Here is a 17565-nt window from a genome sequence, read left to right as displayed (position 1 = left end):
TACTAATATGGTATCTGTCTTTTAAAAAAAAGTCAAGGGAGATCATGAGAATAGAGTTGGATTACAGACAGAAGAACAGAACACTTAAATGAGAAGTATAGCCTGACAGGGTCAAATCATCATGTCTGTTGTATGAGAAAACGTCTGCTTTTATTTGCAGAAAAAAATAAATTTCAGTGATCTAGTCACAATTATTTACTTGAATTTTCAAAATATTTTATAAAATCCCTCCACTAGAGGACAAAGAGAAAAACTGCAGTGGATTAAAAAAAAATTAAAAACAAAAAGAGTCAGTGAACTTCTGACTACTCAGTACAGACAGAGGTTAACAGCAAAGATAATCTAACGGTTGTTACAGAGGCCACCACTGTTTTACTCAATTAGACACACAAAAAACCTATGTGAAAAAAACACTATTAGAGTTGCAAAGTCAAGCACTCAAAAGTTAGAAAATGCCAGAGTTAGGGTGGTCTCTGCATCCTTAATTCAGGTTCCTTGTGCCTAGGCATTATTATAATGTTCTAATTACATAATCACGTATTATTTTTTCCATGACCCCTGCCTCATGCACTGCACGGGATGGACGATCTTCAGTTGAAGAGTAGTTTTCAGAGGAACAGCCGTGTTAGTCTGTATTCGCAAAAAGAAAAGGAGTACTTGTGGCACCTTAGAGACTAACCAATTTATTTGAGCATGAGCTGAAGTGAGCTGTAGCTCACGAAAGCTCATGCTCAAATAAATTGGTTAGTCTCTAAGGTGCCACAAGTACTCCTTTTCTTTTTAGTTGAAGAGTAGCTATTCAATATTTTAGTTTATCCTCATTTTTTAAATGTGTGGCCTTTAAGCCTTATTTACTACCTACTATGCTCAGAAGACAGAATTAACTTCCTTGTGGGCTTTTTTATGGCATTCTTCACTTAGTAACAGGGTACGTCTACACAGAAAACAACAAAACACTGCGGCAGCAGTGAGTCTCGGAGCCCAGGTCAGCTGATGCAGGTTCCCTGGGCTCCTACTGTAGGACTAAAAATAGCAATATAAATATTTGGGCTCAATTTGGAGCCTGGTCAGACGCTCCTTCCCCATCGTGTTTCAGAGCCCGGTCTCCAGCCTGAGCCTGCTATTTTTAGCCCCGAGGTGTGAGCCTGCGTCAGTGGAACCAGGCTCTGAGACTCACTATTGTGAGTTTATTTGGGGGTTTGGTTTTTTTTGTTGTGTTGATGTATTCACAACACCCCTGTCAGGAGCGTATTACCGATGGGGAACTGTCACAGAGAGATTAAGGACAAAAGTACCCAGTAATTGTGGGTGTCTAATCAGATGTCTAGGACCTGATTTTTCAGAGTACTTAGCATTATATAGTACCTTATTTGGTCAAATCAGTAGGAACTGTGCTTTCAGTTACAGCTGTGAGGGCTCAGCATTTCTACAAATCAGACCCCAGGCCTCAAGCTGGGAACCCAGAAAATGAGGATGACACAATTAGTGACCACTTGTGAAAAGTTTGGTTTTAGTCATCTGACTAGCATTGCACCAAGAACTCTGAGGCAGAGGCAGGGATAAAATCCAATTATTCAGTTCAGCATTGAACTTGCCAGGGTCTTAACCATGAGACCATCCTTGCTCTTCCTGCAACTCCCTGCCTCATTCACTACACACCTTCCAATTTCTGAAACAAATAAGACAGGAGGCCTGAAGTCAACAGCCTCCTTCACTGTACAACCCTGATTCATCCCTAGAGCACCATCTGTTCTAGGCACTGAATGAGTCAGAGGGTCCTCTGGAAAAAAAAAAAGAGGACACTAGAACCTCAGAGTTACGAACACATCAGGAATGATGATTGTTCATAACTGAAATGTTTGTAAGTCTGAACAAAACGTGATGGTTGTTCTTTCAAAAGTTTACAAGTGAACATTGACTTAATACAGCTTTGAAACTTTTACTATGCAGGAGAAAAATGCAGCTATTAACCACCTTAATTTAAATGAAACAAGCACAGAAAGTTTCCTTACCTTGTCAAATCTTTTTTTTACTAGTTTATGTTTAACACAGCACTATATTAGCTTTTTTTGTCTCAGCTGCTGCCTGACTGCATACTTCTGTTTCAAATTAGGTGTGTGGTTGACCAGTCAGTTCATAAACTCTGGTGTTCTATTGTACGTGATCATCTAATTAAAGACTGTATCATAATGCATATGCACAAGTAGGCCAAATTAAGGTGGCAAAGGCAACCTTAATTCTGGCATTTTGTAATGTTTGTTTGCTGGACTTTGTAACCTTAATAATGTTCTTTTAACATAGCTGTGTGTGTAATTTGCTAGGTTTCTAAAAAGCAAGTAGGAAAAAAAACCCAAACTCCCAAAAATGTCATCATGTGGCATCATACTGACACCCAAGATTCATGAGCGGGGCTGGAATCTTTAGATTCTCAACACAGACTTCTGCTACTCGAGCCAACTGATAACAGTAGTAGATTATCATTCACTATGTGGACCAACACTAAAGGCGGATGAAACGTACGTTTTGCCAGTGGGTTTCACAGATATTTGCTGACAGCAGAGAAATGGGGAGACTGAGGAATCTGAGGTACCATTTCACACTCTGGAGGAAAACGGGTTCTAGTGGACACAAACTCGTTTCCCCCCAGTCTTCAGACTTTCTGCCCAGCCCCCTCCAACCTGCCCCAGTCCTGTTTCTTCCCCACTCCAGGCTCCCTGTCACGGTCACAGACTCCCTGTCTACCCACTCTCCACTCTTTAGGCTTCTCATCCCAGTCTTCTTGCCCAGCCAATCCCAGTCTCCCCCTCTGGGTTCTCCGTCTGAGTCCTCATCTTCCCTCACAACTCTCAGTCCCAGTCACCTGCTCCCAGCTCTTTGCCTGAACTGTCTCTTCCCCACCCCAATGGATCCCAACCAGTCTCCCTCACTGGGTTCCTCACCTCATCCCCTCCTTGTCTCAGTCTCTTTGCCCAGCCAATCCCAGTTCTCCCCATCACGCACACCCCAGGTCCTTGTCAGATCTGTCTCTCTTCTCCCCCTCACTGGTTCCTCCTCCAGTCAGTCCCAGTCTCCTCCCCTCACCCCAGCTCCTTATCCAATCTCAGTGTTGTCCCCATAACTCCATCAGATGTCCATTTCCCCCCACTCCCGGTTCCCTCACTGGCACCCAGTCCCAGTCTCCACTGTTCCAGTGCCCTGCCCCACTGCAGCCCAGAGCCTGTGAGAGAAGCCATTACAGAGAAAGCCTTTCTGATACTCTAGCTTTGGGCTAAAGCAAGCTTAGTTGCAGTTGTTGCTATGAACTTATTTTTACTGCAAAAGACACGTTCCTCACACAAAGGCAACCCCTTCCAAATTTCAAGCCCCTGCTACACTGCATGCTACTTGATCATTTTAAAGAAAAGGCCTCACAAAATTTTAGTAGGGGCAAAACAATGTATTCTTCCCTTCTTTCATTCTTGGAAACAGCTGACCCATTTTGTCTGACATTTTCCCAAAAAATTCAGCCTGAGACACCTTACATGGAAAATGTTGGTTAAAGTTTGATTAATCAACTGAAAACACGATCTTATAATACAATGTGTCTGGAAACCTTAACAAGAGGCAGTAAAACCAGCCCCGCCTATAATGATTTGGAGGCAGAACTGGCTAGTGAATGAGTGAAGATTGCTGCTGGCACTGGGTTCAGTGTAGAAAACCTACAGAGAAATGTAAAATTCAAATGCACTTTAAACACTGGCAACTGATGACAGACAAAATTTACCTTCCATAAATGTAGAGCAATGCACATTTATTAAAAAAAAAACAAAAACAAAAAAACGAGCTTTGAACTTGCATAAGTTGGAGGAAAGAATTATTGGATCTATCATGAATAATGCAGAGTGCAGCAGCAGTCATACAAGATGCCTATGTAACATGCTTCTGTACTCAAACAAGCAACAGAATATTTTGGGTTCTTTTCCTTTACTTGGAGAAGGGATGAAATGTTTAAATCAGACGGTTCAATAGGAGCTGGAAGCAGCAGCTGGCATTGGGAGTGTCAGCTGAGCACTGGGCAGCAGAGATCAGGAATAGCAGCTGGAATTTAGGCAGTTGGGAGCAACTGTGTTAGTTACGAAATGGGCATCTGGGAATGGGAGTGGTAATTGGGTTATGAGCACCTGGGAAATCAGCAGCTAGGAACTTGGCTGGAGGGAGGTAGGCAGTTGAGAACTGGAATGACGGATGGCAAAGAGGCAGTTGGGAATGGGAAGGTCAGTTGAGAAATAGGAAGCTGGAATCTTACGTGGAATCACAGGGAAGTTAGACAAAGAAAACTGAAGAAAAGGGTAATAACAATAGCAGGATCCCCATAAAGAGAGGGGAAACATGGCAGTCACTAAGGAGAAACTAACAAGAAGTACAGTAAAATTTGTAACAACAGCAATGTCGGGGATGGAAAAGTGAGCTGATGAGAGAGCAAGAGGAAACTAAAAGACCAAGGAAGAAACTGAGGGTAGAGGGGGAAAAAAGCCTGAGAAAAATCAACCTGGAAAGGTAGGTTAGCTGCTACTTATTCTCTGTCCTTGAAGATGGTATTGTGAAGGGTATGGAATAATAAATATTAATTTTATTTATAAACACACCTCTGGTGCTGTACAATAATTTTAAAAAATCTTATGAAAACAACTAAAACAGGACTATAAAACTACAACCAGAATGATAAAAGACACATAACTCTATAACACAGAACAGAAATAAAGGAACAATGCCGGCTTTCATTGATGGGGCTTGTGAAACTGAGATCCTATAGTTGGTAAAATTGCAGATCACACGTAAAGGATCACTGCATGTATTTAGAACACTAAGACCCAGAACCTCTAAAGTATTCAGGCTCCTAACATGCCTAAATACCTTTGAGGTGCTGTCCCTGCCTAGACAAAGCCTAAATATGTTTGACTAGAGTGTTCAGTCATGTTGTAACACTTGTATAAGGTTCTTACACTTGTAAACACTAAAGCAGACACTTAACAAATGTTTATTCCAGGGCACAACTCATTTTGTGAAGTGTCTACATTAGCATTTACTGTTACAATGGTTAACATGTTGGTTATAAGTTAATTGGCAATTAACATGTATTAGTGATGGCCTGCTGTTTTGCGGCTCATTTATGGTTTTATGGTAAGTATGAGTGAGGGTGGTGAGTTTGTATGTTGATTTGTGCAGGTAGCAAATAGTATGTGTATGCTGCAGTGAGGGGCTGTGTTTGGTGGTTGCATGGATTTGTGTCTGGGTAGTAGTGCTGGGGGATTCTGTGTTGATTTGTGTGAATGGAGAAGTGGTACGTGCTGCAGTGAGGGGCTGTGTGTTTTAGGGATTATTGTGTATGCTATTTGTGTTGTGCTTTGAGGTTTGTGATGGCAGCATGTGGAGTGCACAAGAGTGGCAGTTCGACCAAGGAATCCACCATGTGTGCAGTCTCCTTGATATAACCTGGAGCATGCAAATTAACTGCTGAGTAAGGGTAGTGACTGGCTGAATTACCTCTGCTATTACAATGGTCTAGGACTCTTGGCATGACATAGGTAGCTTCAAACCACACAGGTGTAACTCAAAGTTAAAATGGCTAAGAATTTAAAATTGGATGGTAACAGACTGACAGTCTGTAACCCTATGTTCACCCCTGTTTCAAGACTATGATAAATTTTGTACAAACTCTGCCTTGTAAGGGATCACTTGAAAATTCTGAATTTGCTGATCATTATTGTCCTGGTAAAATATGTGTGGCAACACTGTATGTAAAGTTACAAGATTCTACTGTATGATGTTACTAAGGGCTTGTCTACACTGGCACTTTACAGCGCTGCAACTTTCTCGCTTGGGGTGTGAAAAAAACACACCCCTGAGCGCTGCAAGTTTCAGAGCTGTAACATGGTAGTGTAGACAGTGCTACAATGCTGGTAGCTAAACCCCTCGCAGAGGTGGTTTTTTACAGCATTGGTGCCGTGACTACACAGCCACGCTAAAGCGCTGCTGCCATGGCTAGTGAAGACGTGCCCTAAGACATATTTCAAATCTGTGAAAGCCGCCACAAACCAGTTCCTCAAAGACAAAAAAACCCTCAGCCAGGTGACAACAAAGTCAAACCATCACCTTGTTAAGTGGCTATTCTTTGGCAGGAAAACGGGTGAATGAGAAATTTACATCTTGGCAAAGAAACAGCAGAAGGTTCCCATCCCCACAGACTTTCTGTCTCCTGAACCCCCGCTGGAGATGATTCTCAAAAAGGAGGAAAGCAGAAGAATGGAGAACTGATACCTCAAGGTAGTCCACCCTTTCTCTCAACCCATGGCAGTCACAACACCTGAGGAACAAAGAAACAGCTTTGGACTGAGGGAGGGATCCTGACTGAAATGAATTCAGCCAGTAAGACTGCTGAAACATGTGGTGAGAGACCTTTTGCTTTGAATTCACTTAAGTTTGTTAAATTAGGTATTAGTTGTGTTTGACCTTTTATTTCTTTGTAACCAAATTCTGAATTTTAGGCCTCATTATTTGTAATCACTTAAAATCTATCTTTCTGTAGTTAATAAACTTGTTTTATTGTTTTATGTGAACTGTGTGATTGGACTGAAGTGTTTGGGGAACTATTTGAGATAACAGGATTTGTCCACATCATTTTCTGTTATTAAAACTGCAGACTTTATATAATCTTGTGTTGTCCAGGAGAGGGCTGGGCACATTTCTGGGGGAAGTTTGGAACTGGGAATTTGCTGGTGTTACTCTGCAGTGTAATTAAAGAGTGGCTGGCCGTAGCACTCATACAGTACAACTGGAAGTAATTTACATGGTGGAGGCTGTGCATGAGCAGACCAGGAGTGGTTGCTCCCACAGTGAAGCAATGTAAAAGGCACCCCAGCCTGGAGAATTGAGGGGACGTAGCTGATCAACTGTCCAGATTGTACCCTTGGTAACGTTACACAGACGGCAAAACCCAGTAATGTTTTAATCTGGTGATATTCTGAATAAAAGGAGCCCTCAAACATGCTTCTAGCGGTTTCCATTGTTTTACACTGACTCTACAGACAGAAAATAGGCTTCAGAGTGACACACACAGTGCTAGTCCTGAAATCATACTATATAGATCATAAGACTCCAGACCTTAATGCAGAAGGTCAGGACTGACAATTGCTTGGAGAACTCAATGATGCCTAAAAGTCTGGAATAGAGGCTGCCTGAATAAAAGTTATATATTATACATAATATGTCAAAACAATATTATAGTTACCCATTGAAAAATTAAGAAATGCTAGAATTAAGGTTGTCTGTGCAATTTTATTTCCGTTCCCTGGTATATGTATATATTAGGATAGCCTTGGCCAACTTTGCATAGAAAGTCTGTGGCAAAGCAAGGAATAGAATCCAGCTCTCACAGGTCCCAATCTAGTGCTCTGAACATAATAAATACTCCTTCTCTTCTTGCAACTCTTTGCCTCATTAGATGTCTAACCCGTGCACTAAATGTGGCATGCGTCCTGTAAAACATACAGAATATTGATTATGTAAAGACTAGAACACATATGCACAATGAAGACAAATTAAGTTTGCACACACATCCTTAATTCTGGTAGTTCCTCATTTCCAAGTCCTTGACTTTGCAAACTTAACTTTCTGTCAATATAATTTGTGTATGTAACTTCCTAGGGTTTTATAAAGCAAACCGAAAAGAAAACAGAAGTTATCTGGTGGAACTAGACTGATCCCTTGCATGGATCATTAATAGGGCTTGTAATGCATGATTTTCAAATCCACAGCAGAAACCTCCACCAGTTGAGCTAAAGGAGAAACTGGTAGCAGTACTTGGCTGCTAACCTCTATGTAGACCAGCAGTTAGAGGGAGGGCAGACATGCATTTTGAAAAGTGTCTTACACAACTATTTGCTAGACAGCAAAGGAATGCTGGGAATAAACAATTATGGGTATCTATTTCTGGCTCTGGAGGACACTATGGTTTCAGACAATACTGCCATGTATCTAGATATTACATTCATTCTCAAACTCAGTGTAGCTAAATGGATGAAAGTTGGGTCTGCCACGTCAGAGACTGGCCAAATTCTAGATCACATTTTGGCCTTTGTATGGCACTTCAGCTTTTTTGCACAACAAGTTGAGGCTTGTTAGTTATAACTAAGTTCTTCTCTGGGGTAATACAATGCTGCTAGTTTTGAGATTCGCAAATAAGATATAAATACAATACTGAGGTTATCATTGCCATAGGTGCACCTTTAACTTGAGTGTAGTTACACCTGCTTATGAGAACAGTGATAATAACTCATAACCCTTTGTGCTTTCTTACTATTCTAGCAGTTATATTTTTAACCCCAAACAGAAGTGGAGAAAAACATGTTCAGTTTAATGTTTGAATCATCTTTAATAATGAACATATGAACATTGCCAATCCTTGCATTTTATACAAAAGAATCTTATTAACCAGCTTGGTTACACAATAATTGACATTTTAAAAGTTTTATTTTCCCTGATATTATTGTTCTAGATTGTAAATTGTATGGGCACTAACCATCTTTCTGTCCTGGGTTTGTACAACATCTAGCACGGTGTGGTTCTGGTCCATGACTAGGGCTCCTGGGTGCTACAGTAATACAAATAATAATACATTCTGGTGAAATTTTGCACTCTGGTGGTGCCCAGAGTGCCCTTAAAAGAGACTGTGGGAAGGTTAGAAAACAATACTGAGAATGTGCTGAAGATTCAGGATGACCCAGGTTAAGTTGGCCTACTCAGCACTATTCATGAATACGTGCACTTAACTTAGCAAAGGATGGTTAAAGACTTAAGTGAAATTATTTTGGTGGTCTTGATACAGTTCAAAATGGGTAAGCTGTACAATACAAAAATAACCATCCTAACTGGCATCAACTGGCAAGCTTGTTAGCATAAAATTGTACTGCTGGTAACAGAATGAATAGGACAGCATTGAAGAACCAAAAATGCAGCACGTCCACAAGAGCAGTGCTGTTTAGTCAGCTAGCACGACCACACTTGCACTGTACTTCACCATAACAGATGCACAGTTTCTGGACAACTATTCTACAGATGCCAAAATAGCTTCCTAAAGCAGTGACTTCTGGAAGATTTTTAAAGGCTTTCTAAAAGTCAGATTTCAAAAACCTCCTAGGGAAACAACACGATGTCGAGGTCCCTGGAGAGTGCGGCTTCAAGCATCCTTGACCACTGTGCTGTAGAGTTCAGAAGGTATAATAGGCACTTACATAGTAGACTGTGGGATAATTAATAGAAAGACCATTTTCATGGTTAAGATAATTATGCCAGTGATCCTATACAACCGGCATTGCACTGGTGGATTTGGCATGAGAGACAACCACTTCTTGGTCAGCCCAGCTCAAAGCCAGTCTAATTCAAAAGGTGGAGCAAGCATCAGTGGGAATAAATGTGTAAATACAAGATATGTTACAGGCAGATTAGGGCTGATTAGCACACCAAATTTCTCCAGCATAGACAAGGCCAACAAGCACAGTGAATCATTCTTTGACTAAGAAGGACCATCTCTAGAGTTAAAAAGCAAAGAGATTGGTGGGACAAGGTGGGAAGCTTACACTGCCATGGCATGGTGCACCTGTCCTGGGAAGAGGATTGTCTCTGGAGCTGTCAGCTGACCAATAAATTCACAGATAGTTTTTAAACATACTCAAAAAATAAGTCGGTAGAGAAAATATTGTAAATGCCTGTAGAATAAATATGAAATTAAAGAGTTAGCTTAAGTTTGATTAAAGAAATGTGTGTTGTAAAGAAAAGTCCTGATGACCAAGCAGAAGGAAGGCCTTGAAAGTAATAAGATATAAAGCCAGAAGGAATGAAGTAGAAAGGATGTTTGGTCCAATGAATAACTGAGGAGGTAAGGGAAATTTTCTAAGAGGGCTTCTGACCAAAAGCAGTTTTGAATAAGACAAAGAGAATCTGACTTAGAAGGAGCCAACATGCACTTTCTAGCCCACATACCAGTGTCACTTTAAAAGTAAGGCCTATGCAAACCCAGGTGCAACATAAAAGCTATTGCTCCACAGCAAGGAGGAGAGGCCTTGGGGAGAAAGGAGGTTGTAAATCTTTTCTGGACTAAGACTGGAAATAAGGGTGAACTGGTTGTTAGCTACAGTAGTAATTGGCTATGACATTATTTGCTGAAGCGCATGAAAGTTATGAATGTGAGGGTTCTTTGTCAGCCCCTACCTGCTCGTGCTGAAGCATGCCAGGATGAAACAGTTTTTCCTAGGTCTGGCCTGAATACTGAGAGGCTGAGCTGAAGAAGGAAATGAGACAGGCTAAGTAAGAAGACTGGTACTGGCTTGGTAGAAAGACTGGAACTGGGAACTAGGGAGAAAAGACTGGAAGTAGCTAGACAAAGATATTAGACTGAAAGGGGAGAGACTGGGTGCCATCAGAGAGGGGAAGAGACTAGGAGTGGCTAGAGAGAAAGGCTAGGACTGGCTGGACAAGAGAAACTGGGAGCCAATGATAACTAACATTGGGCAAGTTACCTAAACCAAACTTTTCACAAGTTGTCACTAATTATGTGTTCCTCATTGTCTGGGTGTTCAATCTGAAACCCTGCAGTCTGACGTGCAAAAGTGCTGAGCACCCATAATTACAACTCAAGTCAATACAAGCATGTCTACAGTGCAATTAAATGTGTGGTTGGTACACGCCAACTGACTCAGACTTACGGGACTCACACTAAGAGTCTGCTTAAATGCAATGTAGATGTTTGGACTTGGGCTGGAGCGTAGACATAACCGGAGAGCTGTATTTTGGAAATAGAGCTATGTAATGCTGAGTACTCTGAAAAATCAGGTCCAAGACATTCAGTTTAGACACCCAAAATTAGTGAATACTTTTGACCTTAATCTCTTTGAGCCTCAGTTCCCCATCTATAAAACAGATATATTACTACTTTACCTCACCAGCGTATTGTGAAAATAAATTAATGTTTATGAAGTATTTGGATTCTAGAGATACACGTGTGCAATAAATTGAACATAAGTAGACCCAATGAAACCTACAAGATTATTCATGTGATAAAGTAATACACATGCTTAAGTGTTCACTGAATTGAGGTTTTATCAACTAAACCAGAATAATAATTCTGTAGATAGTCTGTTAAAAAGTAAAATGTTATTCCACAACTATCGGAAAGGCAACTTATGTGGACTGCAATAAACTCTGGGGATGGTGCTCATCAGTAAAATAATTTTAATATATTATACTTAATCTATATGGTATCCTGTAATTAACACGACCATACAGTATTTCACTGCATCATCTTAAGTAAACAGTTTTATTTTCTTTACTGATTAAGCTGAAAAACTCTGCTGTGAAAATAATACTCAAATTCTTATTGTTCTAGAAAATGTGAAAGTCTTGGAGGATTAAGCCCTCACAAAATTAAATGATTAAAATGAAATCGAAAAAGCTAAGCCATTAAAGCATACTTGTTTTATTGTACCTTAGAAATTCTAAGAATACATCTTGATAACCAAAGGCACATTTATGCAGATATACCAAATGCTTATTCCTTTACTCCAAGGATGCAAACTATTAAAGATAAATAAATTTAACTGTCTATTATCTACCTGAAATGATATGACATGTTATTTCTAGTACAGAAAGAAGTCTTCTAATTCAATGGGAAATGTATAACACTGGAACCAAAATTTTGAGAAGTATCCTAGAAAAGTATTTTATTTACAATTTTTAAAAAAACAAATTCCTATAAAAGGAATCATTTGAGAAGTATGTCATACTTCGCAAGTTACTAGAGATTTAAAATTTGCATTATCTTAAATTTAAGCCATAATAGATTTTGTATATAGAACACTGATAACAGCTACGTTTTCTTAAAAAGCCTCAATTTTTACAAGATGACCCATCTTAACAAAATCATAAAGCAGCTTAATTGTGAAAATATATTGTAATCTACTGCAAAAGAAATGTTTTTTCTATAGTTGGATCTTCTAACTGTATATATGCAGCTACAAATTCTGGAAAGAAGAATGTGCTAAGAAAAGAGAGGTGATGGTATTTAAAAAAAAACATAGCTGTATGTTATTTTTATGAACAGAGAAAGCTAAAGTAAAATAGACTATCAGATACAATGCAAGGACCTTGTGTTAAGTATCAGAGGGGTAGTCGTGTTTACTGCTTTTACAGACCCAGACTAAGAGTCCTGTGGCACCTTATAGACTAACAGACATATTGGATGGGTTTCAGAGGAACAGCCGTGTTAGTCTGTATTCGCAAAAAGAAAAGGAGTACGTGTGGCACCTTAGAGACTAACCAATTTATTTGAGCATGAGCTTTCGTGAGCTACAGCTCACTTCATCAGATGCATGCCGTGGAAACTGCAGCAGACTTTATATATACACAGAGAATATGAAACAATACCTCCTCCGAGCTTAAGCTTTTGTGTGTGAATACCCATTTCGTCGCATGCAACACATCCAACAAAATACCCACGGAAGTTTATGCTCTAATACGTCTGTTAGTCTATAAGGTGCCACAGGACTCTTTGCATCTTGTGTTAGTGAAGCTGTACCTATACTTATGACACTATAAATACTATTGATAGAACAGCATTTTCTCCAGAATGAGCTGCTTCCCAACTCTCCAATGCGGGAGACCCGTTCACGGGGGTGATTCCCTTTAATGCTGTTTTGTAAGTCCTTCCCTCTTAAGCATGGAGTACTGTTTGTGTCATTGACAGATTTGAGAACTCCCTCCTTCACTGTCACTGCACCACGCACCTCCTAAAAGTGACTTAAAGCTTCCAAAAAGAAAAGGAGTACTTGTGGCACCTTAGAGACTAACCAATTTATTTGAGCATGAGCTTTCGTGAGCCACAGCTCACTTCATCAGATGTGCACATCTGATGAAGTGAGCTGTGGCTCACGAAAGCTCATGCTCAAATAAATTGGTTAGTCTCTAAGGTGCCACAAGTACTCCTTTTCTTTTTGTGAATACAGACTAACACAGCTGTTCCTCTGAAACCTGTCATTAAAGCTTCCAAATTGGCTCCAGATGCAAGTCATTTTTAAGAAGGGCAAACAGAAGCACACCGAATAAATCCCCTTTACATATGGTAGCAATTAACACCCACCCACCCCAACACATACACACACTATACCGGCAAAATTTTATTTACAGAGGGTAACTTTTGCATAAGGCAATTAAAAGTCCAAGGGACGAGGAAGACTCCATCCCTTAGAGACGGCAACAGAAAACCAAAACTAGGCGTCTGCAACACACCCCTTTAGCATGAACACCACTACCGGGCCTGCGTCGCAATACAAACAAACTCCGAGGCGTGTGTTTGATGGGCGCCCCCGCAACTGCGGCTAGAGGCGGCGCTGGCTGGACGCCTGCCCCCGAGGCAGAGCGGCGCGCAAGGGGAAGCAGCTGCTGCTGCAGCGTGCGCAGGGGAGCCGACACCCGCCCGGACACAGCGCCGGGCAGGGGAGCGCCCCCGCTCCCCAAGTGACGCACCCTGCTAGAGGCGCCTTCCCTCCGAGGCCGGGGCCAGGGCAAAGCCCCCGGGGAGCGGCGGCGCGCACCCCCCTGTCCCGCGGAGCGCGGGCAGGCCGGGGGGAGCCGCGCCGGCCTACCCACCTCCCCGTGCCCCCGCCGCGTGTTTCTCATGAAGCTCGGGAGCGGCGTCGGCCCCGAGCGGCGTCCAGAGGCGGCGGCGCCAACGGGGAGGAAGCTGGCGCAGCTGAGGCGGCGGCAGTGGAAAGCCCGGTGGGGGAGGGGAGGAAAACGTACTGGGCGGGAGGGCGGCAGAACCGCGGTTTTATTAATGTCAGTCGGCGCTGCCCCGCTGCCCCCACTCGCTGGCTGCCCCACTCCGGTTCCCCGCGCGCGGCGCGGAGGGGCCGGGCCCGGCGGGTCGGCGCAGCGGGCCCAGCCGGAGATGGCGGTGGGTAGAATAAGGCACACTGGGTAAAAACACATTTATATACTAACCTCGCCGAGAAATTTTCCAACAATTCCTCCGTCCGACCACCATGCACCAGGACAGGAAACGGCCGCCTCAGCGCCCGCCCGCTCCAGCACCGCCCAGAGCTATGCGGGCGGGCCCCGCAACCAGCACTCGCCGAGCCGCCATTGGTCAGCCGGCACCACAAACCACCGCCCACACACTCCATTGGTCGCCGGAGGCCCAGCGCCAACCCCGATTGGCTATGCGCCGCGGGCCCTGTTCCCCGCGCCACGGGCTCTCGCTATGCTGAGTTCGGGGCCGTGACCGCCGCCATTTTGTATCAAGGCCAGCTAGGTGCCTGTGCGTCAGAGAGGGAGCGAGTGAGCGGGGCGCCATTTCCCCGCACGGTCCGAGGGAGAAGACGGTAGTTAGCAGCGCTTCAGGGACTCCGAGCTCTGGGGCGCTCTGGCGGGTGGAAGCCTGCGGTTTCTCTTATTCACCCCGCCGGGCGGACGCGCTCGCAGAGAGGAGGCTAGTAGGTTTCCTCTGCCAGCCCCACGGACCACCAGGTGCTGTAATGGGGGCACAAGCCTGGTCCGTCCCGGGGCCCGGGCTTCTCCCACCTCAGGAGCGGATCACTGCCGCTTACAGTGTGGCGCATCAGCTGTCGCTCCACACACAGCGGGGAGAGCCCTAGGCTGGCCCCTCCCGCCGGCTCAGTCCCCGTCCCCCCGGACATCTAGCCTAGACCCCGTCCGCTCACCGGCTCAGCACCTTGACCCCCGCTAGGGTGACCAGAGGACAGTCCCGATTTGGGGGGCTTTTTCTTATATAGGCACCTATTATCCCCCCGACTCCCTGTCCCGATTTTTTATACTTGCTATTTGGTCACCATCCCCCCCCCACTGCACACACCAGGGAGAGCCCTAGGCTCAGTGCCCCCCCCCCCACACACACACACACACACAGCCACACACCAGGTATCAGAGGGGTAGCCGTGTTAGTCTGGATCTGTAAAAGCAGCAAAGAGTCCTAGGGCACCTTCTAGACTAACAGACATATTGGAGTATTCACCCACGAAAGTTTATGCTCCAATACATCTGTTAGTCTATAAGGTGCCACAGGACTCTGACACACACCAGGGACATCCATAGACTCTGTACGCTCATAGGCTCAGCACCCTGCCCCCCCCGCCCCCTGTGGGCACACATGGGAGTTTCAGGGTAACGACCGTATTAGTCTGTATTCGCAAAAAGAAAAGGAGTACTTGTGGCACCTTAGAGACTAACCAGTTTATTTGAGCATAAGCTTTCGTGAGCTACAGCTCACTTCATCGGATGCATACTGTGGAAACTGCAGAAGACATTATATACACAGAGACCATGAAACAATACCTCCTCCCACCCCACTCTCCTGCTGGTAATAGCCCATCCAAAGTGACCACTCTCTTTACAATGTGTATGATAATCAAGGTGGGCCATTTCTAGCACAAATCCAGGTTTTCTCACTCTCACCCCCCCTTTTCCAAAAGCGACACACACAAACTCACTCTCCTGTTCGTAATAGCTTATCCAAAGTGACCGCTCTCCCCACAATGTGCACAATAATCAAGGTGGGCCATTTCCAGCATAAATCCAAGTTTAACCAGAACGTCTGGGGGGGTAGGAAAAAACAAGGGGAAATAGGCTGGGAGTGGCTATTTCCCCTTGTTTTTTCCTACCCCCCCCAGACGTTCTGGTTAAACTTGGATTTATGCTAGAAATGGCCCACCTTGATTATCATACACATTGTAAAGATTGTTTCAGAGTAACAGCCGTGTTAGTCTGTATTCGCAAAAAGAAAAGGAGTACTTGTGGCACCTTAGAGACTAACCAATTTATTTGAGCATAAGCTTTCGTGAGCTACAGCTCACTTCATCGGTCACTTTGGATGGGCTATTACCAGCAGGAGAGTGAGTTTGTGTGTGTGTGGGGGGAACGGAGGGTGAGAAACCTGGATTTGTGCTGGAAATGGCCCAACTTGATTATCATACACATTGTAAGGAGAGTGATCACTTTAGATAAGCTATTACTAGCAGGAGAGTGGGGTGGGAGGAGGTATTGTTTCATGGTCTCTGTGTATATAATGTCTTCTGCAGTTTCCACAGTATGCATCCGATGAAGTGAGCTGTAGCTCATGAAAGCTTATGCTCAAATAAATTGGTTAGTCTCTAAGGTGCCACAAGTACTCCTTTTCTTTTTACACATGGGAGTGAGTCCCAATTTAGCTTCCCCTCCCCCACACAGCCTGGAGGTTTTGGAGAACCCTACCTAGCTTGGCCACTCCTTACACATGGGCTCAGCAGCCTCTCACACACACATTGGGGAGAGTCCCCAGCCACTGAGCTCAACCCTCCCACTTCCACACAGGGGGGGAACCCCAACCTGGCTTTTCTTAACTGCAAAACTCTTTGGGCCACGGCCTTTTCTTACGCTCCAGAAGGGGATCCTGACTACCCCGTTATTGGGATGTAGCTTCTACCTACTCAGGAACTCCAACTTGGCTGGTCCTCGTCCTGTACCCGCTGATAGGAGCCAGGTCCAGACTTTATTTTCCCTTGACATTAACAACAGTGATGGGCCCTATAGCAAGAGCTGCCCTGCAAAGTGACTTGTGGAGTCAGTGGCAGTGTTGGAGTAGGACAGATTCTCAGGTGGAAACTAACTTAATGAAAGGGGAAGAAGAGAAGGCTCTTCCAATCCACCCTGTTTCTCCATATACGTCTCTCACCTTAATTGTATTTTTTTTCCACTTTTTTTTCCCCTTGTCAAAGGTTTTAGAAATTCAGAGAGTAGGATGCCAGAGTCAGCTCTTAAAAATTTTAAATTGAGGTGGTAAAAAATATGCTAGCACTTGTTAGTTTCTTAGGTTTTTACTAACTTTTGTAGCCACACACGGTGTTGTCGCCCGTTATGTATGTACAGTTATTTTAAACACATAAGCATTTCAATTTTAAAAGATTGAAGGATCCAAAAATCAGATTTTCAAACAAATGAGAGAAAGGAACTAATTTTTAACTAGTTCTAGTTTCAAAACAATTTAATAAGTTACTTGATTAGAGAAAATAACCCATGTTAACACATCACTAAGATTTTGAGATAGAAAAATTTCCCTTGCCTTTGCTTTCAAAGAGACTATAAAATCTATACTACGTCATGGATATTAAACATATGGACTGCCTCCTATAACACCACACCAAAAAACTATAGCTAAAATAAGCTTTTTAAAAATCCTCAGGGGTTTTCTACACCTGGTGTTATTCAGGCACAGTTGTTCCTGAGTAACTACACCCTCAGAAAAGTCCTGATTGTGTATATGACAATTGAATAAATGGATCTACATTTTTACTCTTCCATTAAGAAGAGATTTGTCCTTTTTCATTTCTTAGTTGGAAAAACAACACTTGATTCTAGATTTATAAACTTCTATGTTTTGTTTTACACAGACATCTAATTAGTAGTAAATGTAGAGTCTTGTTCCTGGGCAATTTCGTGTCTCTCACAAATTCATAGTGGTAGCCATGTTAGTCTGTATCAGCA

At 43.2% G+C, this 17565-nt stretch overlaps 1 protein-coding gene across 2 annotated transcripts in view; it reads right to left on the bottom strand.

Annotated features, from left to right (window-relative positions):
- The window catches only part of ZNF143 (zinc finger protein 143), a 77210-nt gene extending 63089 nt beyond the window's left edge, over positions 1-14121 (bottom strand). The window contains exon 1 of one of the 2 annotated variants that reach the window (XM_048852749.2): positions 14032-14121. The gene's annotated coding sequence lies outside the window, so the exon portion shown is untranslated. Of the gene's footprint in view, positions 1-13677; positions 13928-14031 lie in introns of those variants that run through there. The other variant, XM_048852751.2, reaches the window with a different exon arrangement.
- Between the last annotated feature and the right edge of the window lie 3444 nt (positions 14122-17565).

The sequence above is a fragment of the Caretta caretta genome, chromosome 6, assembly GCF_965140235.1.
Source record: "Caretta caretta isolate rCarCar2 chromosome 6, rCarCar1.hap1, whole genome shotgun sequence".
Lineage (NCBI taxonomy): Eukaryota > Metazoa > Chordata > Testudines > Cheloniidae > Caretta > Caretta caretta.
Note: the sequence above shows the minus strand (reverse complement) of the source record. Positions and strands in the feature narration are given on the sequence as shown.